This window comes from Balaenoptera ricei, chromosome 5 (genome assembly GCF_028023285.1).
Source record: "Balaenoptera ricei isolate mBalRic1 chromosome 5, mBalRic1.hap2, whole genome shotgun sequence".
NCBI classification, from domain to species: Eukaryota; Metazoa; Chordata; class Mammalia; order Artiodactyla; family Balaenopteridae; genus Balaenoptera; species Balaenoptera ricei.
In genome coordinates, this window is record NC_082643.1 from 17,609,781 (window position 1) to 17,629,395 (window position 19,615).

Genomic DNA, 19,615 nt, shown 5'->3' on the forward strand with positions numbered 1-19,615 from the left:
GAAAAAACCATGGTCCTGTGGGTCTTCCTAAGTGTAATCAATCACAAACTTTATGCTGCTTGAAGTAGACACTTGCTTGGCTTTCACAAATTAAAATGTGTGGTTTTGAAGATTTGTGAGAATCCTTGAAGTTCCATGACAGGTAGCAATTTCTAATTTTGCTGAGGAACAAATTTTATTTGCACACAGTGCAAGGCTATATGCAGGAGTCGTATTTATTATAACAAAATCCAGCCCTCCACCCACCATTTGTATCTCAATGTTGAAGTCTTATGTTATCTTCTTGTTATCAGTAGATTCCAAAGGGATTGCCTCTTTTTTTTCTTTTTCTTTTCTTTTTTTTTTTTTTTGGTATATCTTCTTTCATTTTATGGTGGAAGCTTATAATGTAATATATTCTATTACTTTAAAAATTAGTCTTTTATATAAAACTTGAATTATACATCAAAATTAACTAAACATAGCTGTAGAATAGAAACCAGAAGCATAAGGACCCATGGAAAAGTCTCATATGCCTCCATACTTTCATATCAGAATCATCTAACTTCTCCATCTTAAGTATTCACAGATTCCAAAAGCTTTGATTCTTTATGTAAATCAATATATGTATATACTGTTTAAAATACATTCATGTTTATTCTCTAAATTAGCAGAATTATATATGTATATATGATAAAACCTTAATAAGTGATATAAATTATGGTGCAAATTACCCTAATAATTTCAAAATCAATTCTTGACTTTTAGAAATGCTTGGTATAATCTTTTGTTTGGTATGCATATCACTAAGTATTGCCTCAGTACAATCCATGATTTGACACAGAGAACGACATCAAAGTTTTCTAAAAATTTCTCCCATTTAATTGATAGTAATTAAATGTCTCAATAAGCAGAGAATTTCTCTTCAGATCTTATTGTTTATAGTCCTAACTTCTCCCTCAGCTTCTGTTAAATTAATAGCAAATGCATTTAAGTATTTTCTAGCCCATGTCTGAGATCCTTATAGATTCAATTTTCTTTTGTAACTAAAACATGACAACAATAAATCTGAATCTCATATTTAATAGAATTAAAGTAATCCTTCAGGTCATGTGAGAGGTGGCACAAAGTCATGGTTAAGAACATGGGCAAGTTGCCAGGCTATCTGAGTTAGAATCCTGGTTCTGCTGTTTAAGTTTGAAATAATCTATAAGTGCCTAAGTTTCCTTGCCTACTGAATGAGGAAGACTCAGATGTGTTGGAATGGTGTCTGGACCTTGATTTATTGTTAATATTGATGGCATTAATGCCTGTGACTAGCTGTCATGCAGTGAATTAAATAGAGGTAGTATTTAACTGAGAAGTTTGAAAACAGAGATTTGCACTCCAGGCATCTCCTAGCCCCATGTTATTCCCACATCTTCTTCCAACATTTCTTCCATCTTCTTCCCCCTTTGCAAAAATTCCCACTCTGCTAGAAGAATCAGCAATCCCTGGTCTTTGCCTGAGGTGTCCCATTTACCCTCTATCTACTAGCTGTCGCCATCTCTGTCTGCTTTCGCAAAGTCCTATGGAGGCTACAGTCTACCCATGAACTATTTGACAGTAGCCGAGGTAGGACCATTGGTGGGGCTACAACCTTATGGGGGGAGATGAATAATAAGCATTTGTCTTCCAAGATGCTAACACTGCCTCTAGAGATGCCACCTTCCCATCTTTCCTTCTGGTACGTGGGCCTGGCTTTGGGCAGAGGGAAACAGGAGTGGATGGAGCAGTTCAAGAGCTGCAGTGAGTGCAGTGAGCCATCTGGCAGTTGAGCAGACTGGCTAGGGCCAGTGTGGCTCTAAATCATGACTACTCTGATGTCTCTGTAACATGAGACATAGGATGGACATGAGGTAAGGGGAAGACCCCTGGGCATTACTAGGTGAGGAGCCATGTTGTTGCCTAAGGGCTGATCTGTTAGTTTGGTCAGCGATGGCACTACACAAGATAATAGCTGCCAACTTCAGAGAAGAAGCAGAGTTCTAAAAGCCCTCATTAAAACAGACATTAGTCCTTTAGGTGCTAGGGAGGTATAAAGTGGTCCCAGGAGAGGGTTGGGGCTATTTATCAACAGATATAGACATCGTTCAACAACAGGTAAAGCCATCCCAATGTGTGTTGACTAAATATCAGTTCTATCCATACTAACACTGGAATCTCCATATTCTCCCATCCCTCAGGCAGGGACTAGTATTCTGCTGCAATATGGGAACCTCAAAGGTATCTACCTGTCTTCAGGTAGGTGCACAGAAGGTACTCAGTAGGTATTTACTGAATCACTGACTGGATGAATGAATGTACCAATAGAAAGAATTTTTTTCTGTCTTATCTTGTCAAAAAGTTTGGACCACTTACTAGCACTGATTATTTGAATAGATCTTACGCTTGAGGTGTGCTGAAAACTCTCTTAACAACAGTGAAATAGAGGACTACTGAAATGAGCAGAGGCTTTGAAGTCAGATACATCATAATTCAAATCCCAGTTTTGTTCCTACCATCTTTAGTGATCACAAACAAATCATTTCTACTCTCTGAGACCATGATACAATAATACTCATTATTAAAGATAAAAATGTTTTCTTTACAAACGTGTTAGGAAAGTAAGGAAACATACATAAAGTGTATGTACCTAGTGCCTGGAAAAACTTAATAATAAGTAGTACCTGTTATTGTTGTATATTGGTATTGTTATCAACACACTGCATTAGACTATCAGCCTTCCCTTGACTGGGAAGGAAAGTCTTAATATTCAGGTCAATCTTCCATGACTTCAATTAGCTAAATTCCGGTTTCTTTTCCATCTTACATACCCAGGTTATAAGTTCGCTGCATACTGAAAACCCAGGCCTCTTTGTCTAACAATAATCCAGAACACAGTCCTTGACATCTTTTTTCACTAAAATCTATATGTAATTAACGAATTCTCCACTAATCATCAGAAAACGCTTTGAGGAGAGAATAGAAACAGGAAAAATACACTTTCTGATGTATACCGTAACAATCTGCCAAGCATCCTGATTCTTACTACTACTGAGTATTAACACTTATTATCTTAATTACGTGTAACACTTCTCTAAAAGTCAGATAATTATTTCACTCTGTGGACTTGTGAACCCAGAACCCAAGTTAAAAGCTTCAGGTAAAGGTTATTTTGTTCCCATAATCGTATTAACACTTACTGGGAAAAACAGGTATTCTAACCCTCTGCTTTGTAGAGCATTTCTCTATCTCTAGATCTTGAACTGATTTTAATTTGAAATGGTCTTAACTATCACAGGCTACTTAATGTAAAATGTATGTAAAAAGGACAAATTATCAAAGTTGGAAGATTAGTCTCTAGCCAGTAGGAGCTGGAAGTAGCAGAGGGGGTCACAGCACTTTGCCTGCAGATGGATGGGCCACCAATGTGGGGTGAAAAATCTTAATGCGACTTTTCAGTACATAATTTGGAGCAGGCATTCAGATCTTTATTATGAGATAGTAACTTAACCAAGATAACCATTTGAAATAAAAATGGTTTTAACATCCCAGGTCAGTTGTATTTCAGTGTTATTTGTTCCTACTAGAGAACCATGGTTTATAAAATAAACCATGTGTGGTGTGTGTATGTAGAAGACACAAGAAGAGCACAAGACGCTCCCTCCAATCATTTCTTCCTAAAAATAAAAGTAATGTCACAGAACCCTTAAAACCATCCCAATTTTTAAATCCTGCATATGTCAATAACTTTCTTGTATACATGTGATTCCTGTTGGGTAAGTATAGTTTCCCAATACAGAGCAGAACTTACTGTTTATATCTCCTTATTTATAAAAGATTCCTAAATCTAAAAATATGAAGAGAACTCATCAATAAAAGAGAATGCGTTTTCATAAATGCTCAGCATCAGGGTATTAACAGGTTAAATCACTAGTATGAAAATCAATTTAAGGTACAAAATAGCTCCAAACAGTATCATGAGGAAAATCTTTCATAAATTATGTTGCTATAATTTATGCCTTTAGGTTAACTGGGACATTTAAAATTAAAATCATCAAGGTAGAATCTGAACTGAATATACATTCCTAAATGATGTAGATAAACATTTGAAAAAGAAAATTTAAATATCAGAATGATAATACACTTTGGTCAGATAAACTTATATTTTAGACTTTGTTGTAAGTTCTTTATTTTCTAACTAGCAAAATAAGCACCTTATTCTCTCATTATTTTATAGGTAATGCTTGAAAGCAAAGAAGATAGGTGATAGAACACTGAAAGATGATTGATAATTAGAGGAAAACTGATGAAGTCTGTATGAACTAGAAAAAAGCAGTTTGAATCTGAAAAGTAAATAAAGAAGAAATGAAAAACGGGTTCACATTATTTAAAAGTATTTCCACATTTTTTAAAAAACATTGACTACTACATAATGTGAAATACATTTGAAGTTTCTTTACTGACTCTTAGTAAATTCATAGGAAATTACTTTTGCCATATGAAAGGACTCACATTTTATGATTATAGTTACGCTAAAAATATCTCAAGTGAATTTTTTGGAAATGCTTATTAATATGAATTGCATTGCCTGACATATAATAAAAACAAGTATACAATCTTGAACAGATAAATGGATACTCTGATGGTAATATTACTATCACAACTTTGCACAAGCTCAAATGAGTTTTATCTAAAGGCCTTGAGATATCATTTATAATAAAAGTTTTATGGGGTTTATGACAAATATTTCCATTTATACATTGTAATGAAGAAAGTGAAGCATATAAAGGACTGTTAAATTGCTAGCATGTCTACTGTGTCCTACAAACACACTGATTTATCAGTCTTTTACTTATAGAACTACAATTAAATGGAAAAAAAAAAAAACACCAAGAAGTAGAGTTTTCTTATCATTCCATTTTATAACTATTCTCTAACTTGTAAGGAGAAAAATCAAAATTTGATGAAACTATAAACAAAACCAAGCACATCTTTTTCTGTATAGAGTGAACCTTTGGCATCAACCTTCTTTGTCTCTGACCCAGGATTAAAAAAATAAAGAGAAAAGTACTGTAAATTAATAGTCTATGTTCTTATAGGAAAAAAAATGCTACTGTTTCACAGTTATCCATAAGTTAAATATATTAGAATGTATGATATTTTGTTAGATGAAACATATGCTTTTAAATCTTTTAAATTTATGTATTTTATCCAAAAATTATAATTTCCCTACCTCATTCTCAGCTCTGTACATTGGAGAGATAATCAGAAATAAAGTTAAATCTATGCCATAAAGGATATGCATGAAGAGATAATGCATATATGTATAAAACAATAAAATATAACAGTAGAAATTATCCTATCATTAAAACTTTAATGAAAGATCTAGACAATAAATGAAGTTTCATAAGAGCATGCAAACATTAAAAGCCAAGAAAATTATTAAAGATGAGATAAACTAAGTAGACTATTCAACAACTCATTTTACCAATGTTACTAAGGTTCTCCTTAAACCAAGATGTACTAAAATGATCATCATTTGCTATGATTTACTGGTGCTAAGAGAGGACTTTTTGTCCAAATGTAATGTTTTGTCCCTGGACTTTTTGTCCAATGATGCCTCACATGCCTTTAGTAGACGACCAAAACTTTTTCACAGTAGAGTTAAATTTAAATATGTAAAACAAAGGTGGTGACCTTGGTAATATGGTAACTTAAATTCACAATGTGGTATATATGTTTAGTACCAGATTCACTCCTCAATGCCCATTTTGACTCAGGTATTAGGGAACCACATAGCAGCACAGAATGGGGAAAGAAAGGAAAGTGATTTGATGGTCTAATTTTGTTACTTAACAACATGGCCAAAGGTAAGTTTTGATTTCAGATAATATAACGATGTCTCAATGAACAGTATTGGGAAAAATATTTACACAATGTCTCAATGAACAGTATTGGGAAAAATATTTACTGATATGAAAACAAAAAAGTAATGTTGAATCTCCACCTTTCTCATCTTCCACCAAAATTTCAAATGAAAAGTAAAAAAGAAAAAAAAAAAAAAACCTGAGTACTAACAAAGCATTGAGAGTTTTTTCATTTTGTTTGTTTTTTAACATTTTACAGTGGGGTTAAATAAAAATGTAAATATGACTCTAAAGCCGGAAATTATACAGGAAACAATTAGATACATTTCACCTAACAGAAATGCAAAATTTCTCTCTGAGAAAATACTATAAAAAACCACAAACTAGAAAAATATCTTTGAACTATGTAACTGACAAATGTTTCTGTTATTGATAATTTAAAAGCTTGTAACAGTTAAGAAGTAGAACAACTCTTGTTGTGTGAAGTGTCCCCAAGCTGATCCTAAGAATTCACATGTGAATAATTTATGTGGGAGGTGCTAGAAGCAATGGCAGGAGAGGGGGAAAGCAAAACAAGAGAAGCAAAGACACCTAATAAAGGGAGCATTATTACAGCAGCTACCACTGTGGGTGACAATAGCTTAATCCTACAGGGAAACTTGAGGAAACGGTGTAGAACATAGGCCTCAAGACACATAAACACAGGGGTGAGGGAGGAGGTATTTACCACCAACTCCTGCTGGCCTTTGGTGCAAAGCTGCCCTAAAGAGTGTTAATTCTCTAGCACTGTGGTCTGCTCTGTTAGAGAACTCTCTTAAAGAAAATAGATGCAGATACTGGCAGCTGGAAGTTGGCTGGCACTCACTGGAATGGTTAATCTCAAGAGAAACGGCAGAGTTTCTATAGTCTCTGCTATAAGGAGCAAATGATAGTAATTCTACTGGTAAAATGAACTGGTAGTTTACATTAAAAATACACAAATGTTCCACAGTCATGAAAAATAAACTTCATTAATAACCATGTGATGCAAAATTCAAATATTCAAATTTGGCATATTAAAATTATGTTTATGTAAGTCAATTCATTATGCCATACATCTAAAACGTATACAGTGCTCTATGTCAATTATATCTTAATAAAACTAGAAAAGTATAATAAAATAATAAAATAATATTTTTTAAAATTTGATTTTTTTATAATGTGAGAAATTCTCTCATACATTGGTAGGAATATACTGATAAAAGGTTTATGGAAAGTAATAAGCCCAAATGTTTAGTGTTTGATATACATTGACCCAACAGTTTTACTTTCAGACCATCCTATTTACAATTGCAACTCTATTTTTGACACTTCAATCACCCTCCCACACTTTCTTTTTCTCCATAGTATATATCACCATTTATTTATTAAATATCATTATTTATTTCTATAGTTTGTTACCTTCACTAAACTATATGCCACATGAGGTTAAGGATTTTTGTCTGCCTTATTCCTTGGCACCTAGACTTGAGAAGACTAGCTCACACATAGTAGATAGTCAATAAAATCTGTTGAATGGATGATTTTTCTATGAATACATCATTAGACAACAATAGAAAAACTGATCACAAATATATTTAAATAAAGTTTATCTTGATGTTGTTTATAATAGTAAAAATCAGAAAAAACCATAATGACCAAAAAAATGTGCTGTTTGCATAATATACACATATATTACACAGATTAAAAATGATAATCTGCATGTATGCTTTTGACATGGAAAACTGGGCATGATATATCATTAAGTCAACAATGCAGTTTACTAAACGGCACATCCAGTATGACTCAGTTTTGGATAAATATATATTTTTAGTATAAATCTAAATCTAGGACAGTATAAAGAGAAATATTAACTCTGGTTAATTCACTATTCACAGGTAATTTTTAATTTTTTCTACTCTAAATTTTATATAGTATGTGCCTTATAACCATAATGAATTATAAGTCTATTTTTATTGTGAAAACATGTTGAATCTAATATAGAAAGCCTATAGTGGCTAAAAGGCTACATCTTTAATTTTTACAATGTAGGGAATTGACCAACCATCAAACAGATAAACACTTGAAAATGACCAAAATATTTGTATTTATTATGATACTAACTTGTAAATTGTTTATGTAACCTAGACTTTACATTAGAGTTGTGTTACTGATGGCATGAGGACTAAACTAGTTTTACTAAACAAAGCTCATTAATGGTATATATTTATGTGTATTTTGTAGGAAAAATACCACTAAAATTAAAGTTGTTCTTTTACCATTTCCGGGATCTGATAGTACTATTAAACCAAAGCATAATTTTTCACTTTGGTTAGTTCTTATTCAGACCAATATCAATTTCTTAGATTAATGCTGGAGGCAATAAAATCCCAAGAGAAGAAGACATTTCCATTTTTTTGTTTATGAAGATCAAAAATGTATAAAACTCACTATAACTATACTTTAATAATGCCTAGAGCACCAAATAAGAGACTTTAGGTATTCACTTGAAACAACTGGCAGAATTATTTGTTTTATTTCTTACTTCAGTTTTTTTTTTTTTTTTTTTTTTTAAATTTATGGCTGTGTTGGGTCTTCGTTTCTGTGCGAGGGCTTTCTCTAGTTGCGGCAAGTGGGGGCCACCCTTCATCGCGGTGCGCAGGCCTCTCACTATCGCGGCCTCTCTTGTTGTGGAGCACAGGCTCCAGACACGCAGGCTCAGTAGTTGTGGCTCACGAGCCCAGTTGCTCCGCGGCATGTGGGATCTTCCCAGACCAGGGCTCGAACCCGTGTCCCCTGCATTGGCAGGCAGATTCTCAACCAGTGCACCACCAGGGAAGCCCCCTTACTTCAGTTTTAACAGCATATCCATCACTGATGTTGCTACAATATCGCATACTAGTTTTTATAAGAGCAGAAATTATGCTATTCTTCATGTCAGTATAGTCTCATAATCCCTTGTCATATTTTAATAGAATAAGTCAAAAGAAATACACTTTAAAATCAAGTAGTTGATGCAAAGCTAGAATAATTTAGGGTACACATTTTTCTCTAGTTATTAAGTAACATTTGTCATTATGTCATATTTTTAAGATGACATTTAGAGGCAATCACAAGAGCTATGTAGATGTATATCTTAAAATATAAGATCAGTTGTCTGTCGGTGGTAGTTGCAGTAACCACATACTACAACCCTCAGGACTGCTCACAGAACCAGCAAGACGGGCCTCTGCCTGATGCCCTGTGCTTAGAGACCCTGCACATAACAAACTCACAAAGATAAATGTGTTAAAGGATGCATGAAGGCCCTGGTCATTGGGATGCAGTGCTCAGTACTGGCACAGCATAACCCATAACATTATAAATCCACTTCTATGACTAATACTGTTTACACCATGGGAACATTTCACATTTTTTCCCTATGTCCTCAGAAATAAAAGGTGACTCTATCCAAATGCCACGAAGGTTTCTGGTATGTGTTCCTGTCAACACTGGACACAGACATATTTCAAAGAAAGGAGATGATTTGAGTAGTGGAAGTACTTAAGTAAGAGAGGCGACAAAGTAACTGTCAGATCCCTCCTCTCAGGACAAATGCAATAGCCTTTTTTTTTCAGTTTTATTGAGGTATAATTGACAAATGCAATTTTTATATTTAGGATATAAAAGTGATGTTCTGATACATTGTGAAGTGAACACGACAAGCTAATTAACATATCCATTATCTCACATGGTTAACACTTTCTGTGTGTGTGTGTGTGTGTGTGTGTGTGTGTGGTCAGAATGCTTAGGATTTACCCTCCTAGCAAATTTCAAGTATAAAATACAGTATTGTTACCAACAGACACCAAGCTGCACATTAGATCTATAGAACATATTCATCTTGCGTAACTGAAACTGTGTACACTTTACCAAGATTTCCCCATTTCCCCTACCTCCCAACCCATGACAGCTATTATTCTATTCTCTTCTTCTCTGAGTTTGACTATTTTAGATTCTACCTGTAAGCGAGATCATGCAGTATATGTTTTTTTGTGCCAGGCTTATTTCACTTAGTATAATGTCCTTCAGGTTGATCCACGTTGTCAAAAATGGCAGAATTTTTTTCTTCTTTAAGGCTGAATAATATTCCATTGTGTGTGTGCATCACACACATTGTGTGTGCACATCATCTTTTTATGACCATGTAGGTTGTTTCCATATCTTAGCTATTGTGAATATTGCTGCAGTGAACATGGGGGTCCAGTATCTTTGAGATACTGACTTCATTTTTTTGGATATATATACCCAGAAGTTGGATTGCTGGATCATATTGTATTTCTATTTTTAATTTTTTGAGGAATTTCCATACTGCTTTCCACAATGGCTGTACCAATTTATATTCCCATAAACAGTGTACAAGGGCTCCCTTTTCTCCACATCTTTGCCAGCATTTGTTATCTCTTGTCTTTTAAATAAGAGCCATTCTAACAGTTGTGAGGTGATAGCTCGTTGCGGTTTTGATTTGCGTTCCCTGATGATTAGTGACATTGAACACCTTTTCATGTACCTGTTGCCCATTTGTATGTCTTCTTTTGAGAATTGTCTATTCAGGTCTTTTGCTCATTTTTTATTTGTGTTTTTTCATTTTTTGCTATTGAGTTGTAGGAATTGTTTACATATTTTGGATATTAACCTCTTATCATATACATGGTTTGCAAATATTTTTTTCCCATTCTGTAGGTTGTCTGTTCACTCTGTTAATTGTCCCTTTGTTGTGCAGAAGCTTTGGTTTGATGTAGCCCCACTTGTTTATTTCCATTTTTGTTGCCTATGCTTTTGGTGTCATATCCAAAAACTTATTGCCAAGACCAATATCAAGAAGCATTTCCTCTATATTTTCTTCTATTAGTTTTATGTTTACATCTTTAATCCATTTTTAGTTGATTTTTGTATATGGTGAGAGATAAGAGTCCAATTTCATTCTTCAGCATGTGGCTGTCCAGTTTTCCCAACACTGTTTACTAAAGAGACTATCATTTCCTCATTGTCAAAGACACAGTAAAAAACTAAAACTACTGGCCAATATTCCTGATGAACATAGATGCAAAAATAGTCAACAAAATACAAGTAAATTGAATTCAACAGCACATTAAAAGGATTATAGACCATGACCAGGTGGGATTATTTACCCCTGGGATGCAAGGATGATTCAATATACCACATTAACAGAATGAAAGATAAAAACCACATGATCATCTCAATAATGTAGAAAAAGACTTTGATAATTCAACATCCATTTATGATAAAAACTCTCAACAATATAGGTATACAAGAAACTTCCTCAAAACAATAAAGGCCACATAAGAAAATTCCACAGTTAATATCATACTCAGTGAGGAAAAACTGAAAGCTTTTCCTGAAGATTTGCTACAAGGCAAGGATACTCATTCTCAGCACTCTTTTCAACATAGTACTGGAAGTCCTAACTAGAGCATTTAGCCAAGAAAGAGAAATAAAAGCATCCAAATCAGAAAGAAAGAAGAAAAATTATCTCTGTTTGCAGATGACATGATCATATATATAGAAACGCCTAAAGAAATAACAAAAAGCTGTTAGAACTAATAAAAACTCAGTAAAGTTGCAGGATACAAATCAACATACAAAAATCAGTGGTATTTCTATATGCTAACAACAAACTATCTGGAAAGGAAACTGAGAAAACAATCCCATTCACAATAATGAATACAAATACTTAGGAATAAACTTAACCAAAGAGGTGAAATACTTATACACTGAAAAGTACAAAACATGGATGAAGGAAATTAAGAAAAACAGATAAATGGAAAAACATCCCATGTTCATGGGTTAGAAGAATTAATTGTTAAAATGTCCATACTACCCAGAGTGATCTACAGATGCAATACAATCTCTATCAAAATCCCAAAGAAATTCCTCACAGAAATATAAAAAAAATCCTAAAATTCATATGAAACCACAACAGACTCTGAATAGCCAAAGCAATCTTGAGCAAGAGAAACGAAGCTGGAGGCATCACACGTCCTGGTTTCAAAAATATATTACAAAGCTACAGTAATCAAAACAGTATGGTATTAGCATAAAAATAGACACATAGACCCTTTATGTACCATAACTTGGCATTGTTTTTACAACAGTTTAAGGTTGCATGGTGGCACAGAACATTTTAGGGTATTAATAACTCATATTACTCTTAAGTATGTACATATGTGTCACAACATGTATGCAGCATGAAACTATTTTTTTATACTGGCAACAAGATAAACACTGAATCCTAGAATTGTGTACAGTTTCCTTTTTATAAAAATATTTAATAAGATTTAATTGGATTTTTATAATATTAAATAAAAATTACAGTTCTATATGTTAAATTTAAATTTTGATATTCACTAGTCATGATGTATTTGTCCTTTAATTTTAATAATTTAAAATTTTAGAAGAAATACAACAATTACTTATTAATTTTAATAATTTAAAATTTTTAGAAAACATTTGAAAATACACAAGAAAAACAATTTAAATCATTTTATACTTATTTTAAAATTCTGAATATATAGCCATATTTCATATGCTTTTTAATGCAATTACTATGTACTTTATAATCCTAATTTAAATCATTACTGTCAAGAGAACAAAATTATTTGAAAGATCTTGATTATGACAACACAATTAGTGATTTTACTGAAATGAAAACAAGAAAAATAAATTTAATGGAATAAAGGTGTGATGATTTTGAATTATGTATGTCTTTATTACTCATGAAAACTCTGCTGGCCAATCATCAGTTCACTCAGGTAGGCACAGTAATTAAATTCAATCATCTTTGATATTGCCAATTCCAAAATACGAAAGCTACAGCTTTATACATACTTTTCTTAATTTTGAGTTATAAAGGTATATCTTTTAAGACAGGATGATAGAACATATTGAATTTAAAAGTTTATTAGCTTGATGTATAACTTTAAGATATTTGGACATAAGGAGTCTAGGCTTCCATTTGTAGTGTTACCCTAGACCAACCTTGAGGTGGGCCAGCAGATTCTGGTCCCAGGTGGTAAACTCCTTTCTGCTTCATCTTATTTTGTGGTTGCTCAAGAGTCAACCTATACCTAATCCCTGAGTAATAGATCACTACAGTGGTTTACCTGCAGATTTCAGCTTCACCACATTTTTGATGTGAACTTCAGCTAATCCAGTTTACTGTCACTTATTTTCACAGTATTCCATGAAAGCTGAATTGTACCTAAAATTTGTCAACTAGGTCACTTGTAAGGGTATTGTTATTTAAAGGAACAAATTCAAAAGCAAACTAACTAGAATAAAAACCCAACTATGAACATGCCTATGAACATCTATTACTTTTTGGTTTGTGTTTGCATAGCAAAGCAAGGAGGCACCATGTAAACTGCTCCATATTGTGGGTGAAATGTGGTCAAAACTGCTTCTTCAAAAGATGTGACTTGCACAAAATGAGATTCTACAGGAAGAACATACATGATCTTTTTTTTTCTTTCCAAGATGGATAATTTCATGATGATGGATTATTCTAAAAACGTCCAGATTTTATCACATTTTATAGATAAAGTTTCCAATAATTAGAATGCCAATATTTTGAAATAATAACAGAATATATCTGCTATAATGTGCTTTGATGGTTGGGTCAACACTAAATATGTTATATGCCTGCAATATTTAAATTTGGAATTTTGTTTTTAAGGTACAATAAATTTCACCCATTGTCTTCAAGTATATGACTCATTAATAACTTTACAACACTATCTCCAAATATATTAAGTTAAATTGAAAACTACTGAGAGAAGCAAGATCAAGCAGAATCATCCATGCTTGTGCCAATATACAGAAAATATTATGTCATATGCTAGTGAAAAACAGCATGGCCTGGTAAACTGCAGGGAAATGGGGCATAGGTGGAAGGACAAGTACCAGGGAATAGGCCCCTGAACCTCTTTCATGGCAGAGTAAGTCGTAGAGTAATTGTACCAGCTGTTTTACTGGAAGAAAGTCTAGCCTTTTCATAGAATATGAAATAGTAAAGGGCATCTCAGCAGTACTTATATTTCCTGGATGAGGAGAAAGATGCTACTGGGGACAGAGTACCAGGTTTAACTAAGAAAATACGGACATTAATGGGACACTTTGTATTGCAAGGAGTACTTGACCAGTAGACTGTGTAGAGAGTTGCTTTTTCTAAGAAATTAAATTTTCTTTAAAAAATCACTAGACCAGTTATTATTGCATACACATACATATGTATGTAAATATGTACTTACTAGATTTAAACTTTAAAATAGCAGAGACTGTTGTAGCCAGTGGGTGTATTAAGGAAATATACACAAACATTCTCAAATAAATACATATGCTTCAGAAACAACGTTTAAAAAATATAAATCCTAGAGTTTTCTGTCCCTATTATCCACACACTCTTCCCCTACTCATTTGACTAGGCATTCTATGTACCTTGGGGGAGGAATAACCCAGCAGAAAAACAATGAATTGATAAATACTGAAAGAAATTATCTGTTTTAATTTCTGCATTAAATATTGATATAACCCATATCAAGAAAAGCTCTCTGAAGTCCTCAATAGCTTTTAAGACTGTAAAGTGTTTGGTGACCAAAATGTTTGGGAATCACAGCTAGGAACCAAGGTGGTTCCACATCCCTACTTATATGGAACTGAAGGGGACCTGTTAGAGAACGCTCATCAAAAAATATATTCATTAACCATTTATATACGTATAACAAACAACAAAATAACTTCAGTATTTGAGTGACATTTTAATTGTTATTTAGTTTGGATAGAACATATGCAGGCTCTGGACTAACTACTACAAACCATTTGAAGACAGAATTATAGTTTAATCCAAGGGTCTTCTTACTTCATTTATAAAAGTTGACTTTAGATCTCTACAGAACTGGAGAGGGATCTACTTCATAAAAAGAAGTAAACTTATCTTTTTAGGATGTCTCTCACATGGCACTGCGTTCTTATATACTCTCAGATTTCATGTCAGCTCATGAAGCTTGTTGGGAAGCCTCGGAATGCATTACCTTTCTACTTTTGAGGTAGCTAGTTCAGCTAAAGCTTTATTTACACAACAAGGAGAGAAAAAGAAAAGTGTTTTGGCCCACTGCAAATATCCTATAAGTATCAAAGCCAGTTCAGTGATATAATGATTATTTTTGGCTTCAGAGCAGTTTACCTGCAGTACTGGACATGACCCCCTTCGTATTACATGATAAATAGTAAACAGGGGGGAAATGTTGCCCAGGCTTAACTGACCTAGTGGACACACATTTAAAAGAATTGGAAGAGTAAAGCTATGGCACACTAGTGCATGTTCTGTTAACTTGAGATAGAACACATCTATCATATCCCAACAACAATTCATCGTAATATGGTTTCTTTCAGCCTTTGACCAGTAATTTGGACATGATCCTCCTAAGGGAGCAGAGCATTTATAGATGAGGCTTCATATTATATTGATGCATCTGTTAAATTAGATTTTTCCTAGTAGCTATTGAGCAATTAACCTACTAAAATTCTACCTCCTCACCCACCTTGGCAAGAGCTTTTATGTACTTCATCACATACAATCACCAGAACTAGAATACTGCCTGCAACAATCCTATTGGAACTAAAGAGGAACGTGACACACGGTATTAGGGACTTCTTAAATATCTCCCAGCATGGATGAAAAAGGGTGTCCTTTATTCATATTCTTTCATGAAATACATCTACTAAAAAATGGCAACATTCCCAGATCAGGGCATATCACTATAATTGTTCAATCCACAGACAGGACAAGTAAGATCTGCTTAAAAGATTTATTGAGCACTTTCTGGGTCAGGCATGGTGCCAAGTATTTTATATCCATTTTCTCATGTGATCCCCAGAAAAACCTTATAAGGGGTTTACTGCCATCATCCCAATTTTATAGGTGAGGAAATGGAGGTTCAAAAAGGTTAAATAAATTGCCCTAAATCACGAAGTTAGTAAATGGAAGAGGCTAGGATGATAATTTTTTGAATTACAACTATTTCATAGATTAACCAATGTAGTTATTAATTCATTAGCTATATTCTGACAAGTGAGATTTGTTTGGATTAGGGATTCACATTCCAGGTAAAAACCACAAAGCACACTTGGCCAAGCTACTTAAAATAACAAAATACACATTTGAATGGAAAGGTTATTTTCTGAAAATGATTTCATGAATTATTTCTATGAAGCCAAAAATGACTTAAATCCCAATCTATTGTTAAAATGATGAAAAAAATCCTAGATGTAATCTATTCATAACTAGCATAAATACAGCAATGATTCCTTGGTTAAACTGTCATTCTTGACAGTTTAGGAAAACAATTAATAATAATATAGGGAGCTTAGTGTAGTGAAAGCAAAACAAAACAAACACAAATGTAGGCTTTAGACTGGATATACCTGGCTTTGCTGCTTATGAGCAGCAAATTTGGGCAAGTTATTTAACCCTTCTGAGCCAGTTTCCTCATCAATAAAATGAGGATCCCAGTTCCTGAATGGCATGACTGTTGTTAGGATTAGTGGATTAGTGGTACCAAGGCCATTGTGGCACGGTGTGTCTTCCACAGTCCTTACCCATCATATCATTCTCTAGAGTGAATTATATCGAAATAATACCTTCTACTGTCTGAGGCTGAGATTTTGTATGCCAGGATAAGAAAATGCCAGAATTTCAATAAATTTGGGAACACTGAATTAGAAGACACAGGGTATCTGCTATCAAATGTTCTTTAAAATAAAGATGAAAGGGGTAAAGTCTAAGTTCTCTGTACTTCTTGCAATTTTAATACCTAAAAGAGGAATGCTATTCACAATATGTACTTCTAGTGAAAAGAAGTTATATTAATGGGGAAAAAAAGACCATGAATAAGAAAGGAAAAAACCGAAGCTCTCAATTCTAGGCTACGCTGCAGACATTACTTTTCCCAATCCGCCACTACTTTTTCTAGGTCTGATATACCAATAAAGAGTTGTGGAAGCAGTGGCCCAGAGTACTGAACTAAGAAAGCTTGAATTCAAGGAGGTTTCGGCTCTGAGTAGCTCTGTAACCCTAGACAAGTCATGGATTCTGAGATGATTCCTCTGTAAAATGAATGTTTGGACTATTTGCACTCATCTCTACCAGCTATGAAATCCAATAACTATATACTTCTAATTTTAGTAACTGCCAGCAAACAGATTTCAGCAGGAGATAAGTGAAAGGTGGCTATTAAAACATTTGAAGGAGATTCCAAAATATGCCCCATAAACAAGTACATTATTTGACACAGAAAAATCAAATCTTGTACATAACAATTTTGGGGTAGTTTCAAAATAAAATACAATAAACTATACTAGATTAAAAATTTAAGAAAAAATGATGTATTGTTGGAGCACCTATGCAAGTATAAGGTGTGGTAAACCAATGAAATCGGAATTTGAATTTATGTTATAGCTTGTGGAATCAGCTTTGTCAGTTTATGTTCATATACTTAATGTATTTTGGTATAGGAAAACTAGGTTTCATTAATTTATTTCAAAAATTCTACAAATATTTGCTGAGTACCTAAATATGCTGGGCCCTATGCTAGCTAGAAGAATGATACCAGTGATGAAATATTTCACATTTTAATGGGGATAGATGCTAATCACATAAACTATGATAAGTACTGCAAAGGAAGAATTAAAACTGCAATGTGAAAAATTAACATAGAGTATGATATAGATTGTGGATTTAGGAAGACTTTTTTGAGGAAAGGACTTCATATTTAGGTTGAGAACTATGAATGAGAAGTTGCAAAAAATAAAAGTAGAGGGAATCTTGAAAAGGCTACATACTGTAGGATTCCAACTATTTGACATTCTGGAAAAGGCAAAATTCTGGAGACAGTAAAAAGATCAGTGTTTGACAGGAGTTAGGAGAGGGAAGGACGAATAGGCAGAGCACAGAGGATTTTTAGGACAGTGAAACTACTCTGTATAATACTATAATGATGGGTATATGTGATTATAAATTTGTCCAAACCCATATAGGTGTACAACATCAAGAGTAAACTCTGTTATAGATTATGGACTCTGGGTGATAGTATGTCAATGTAAGCACATCATTTACAAAGAATGTACCACTCTGCTGGGCGGATATTGATAATAGGGGAGGCTGTGCATGTGTTGGGGCAAGAACTCTATGGAAAATACCTAAACTTTCTGCTCAAATTTTGCTGTGACCCTAAAAGTGCTGCAAAAAATAAAGTCTATTAAAAAGTACAGAGAAGAAGATTCAAGATGTGCAGGACTTGAAGCAGGAAAATTTTAAGGATTTGAAATAGAAGGTATGGGTTTCTTGTCATTCTAAGACAGTCTTATCCATCTAAGATATTTCTCAAGATAAATATGAGCTGTGAATGAATCTTAAACTAAAAATACATAAATAAAACCAAACTCTAAGGCCTTAAGTGCTCACGTAAAAGAACTCTAAAATGCTCTCTAAATAACCATACAAATTTATTCCACAGTACCCATTACCTGATAGTTTTAAATTATATATATATGTTTTATATACACACACACATGCATGTGTATATATATATATATATATATATATATATAACAAGTAGTGTCTCTAAAACTTCCTTTAACTTTAGCTCAAAAATTAGACACAATGTAAATTAACATCTGTTCCAGTTTCTAATACTACATAACAAATTAACCCAAAACTTAGTGACTTTAAAACATTTATTAAAGCCCTGGGTTCTATGGATCCAAAGCACAGGCAGGAGGTGATTTGTCCCTATTATATCTCAAGTAGGAAAATTTGAAACTGGGGCTCATTTGTCAGCTGGGGGCTGGAATCAGCCAAAGCCTCCTTCACTCACATATCTGGTGCTAGGGAGGAAATAACTCACAGACTAGGACTGCTGACTGGAGCTCCTATATGTGACCCCTCCATGCGGCTTTGCTTCCTCCCAGAATGTTGACTTCAAGGTAGTCAGACTTCTTATATGGAATCTTTGGACTCCAAACACAAATATTCCAGAGAATAAAGTAAAAGCTACATCACCTTTGAGGACTTGACCTCTGAACTCATGCACTGTTGTTTCTGCTATATTCTGTTGGCTGTAAACAATTTGGAAGCCCACTTAAATTTGAAAGAGTATATAGATGTCACCTACAAATTGAAGGAAGTGTGAAAGAATGTGTAGCAATTCTTCTTCATTTCTATAACATCTAAAGCACTACTATAATCATGAAAATAGTAGCCTCTACTTCCAGATGTGCTGGTTAAGTCTACTCCTTCTCAGGAAATTATTATTTCTCCTGAAGCATTCTCAACCCCATTTTTCTGTGATCTTTATATATTCTCTATCTTGATTGGCCATAGTGCCTCTTGTAATTTCTACTACATTCTCACCCAGGGACCTAAATTGATTACTTTGATCACTATCCCATCATGTTAGAAATTACTTCTCAGCATTCCATTAATACATATTAATGTAATGATACTTAATTAATACCTTAGTTATAATTAATAAATATTATTTAAATAATGCTTTAATAATTCTATTAAATTCCTAAGTTTCCCAGCTGACCTTCTAATTTCCCCCATCTATATTCTAATGGACTTGATAAGACTTGCAAGCTAAGACTGAACTCTCAGCTCTCCTTTCCTT

At 33.7% G+C, this 19,615-nt stretch overlaps 1 protein-coding gene across 4 annotated transcripts in view; it reads right to left on the reverse strand.

Annotated features, from left to right (window-relative positions):
* STPG2 (sperm tail PG-rich repeat containing 2) overlaps positions 1 to 19,615 on the reverse strand; it is a 617,593-nt gene that overhangs the window by 209,946 nt on the left and 388,032 nt on the right. The window lies entirely within an intron of this gene.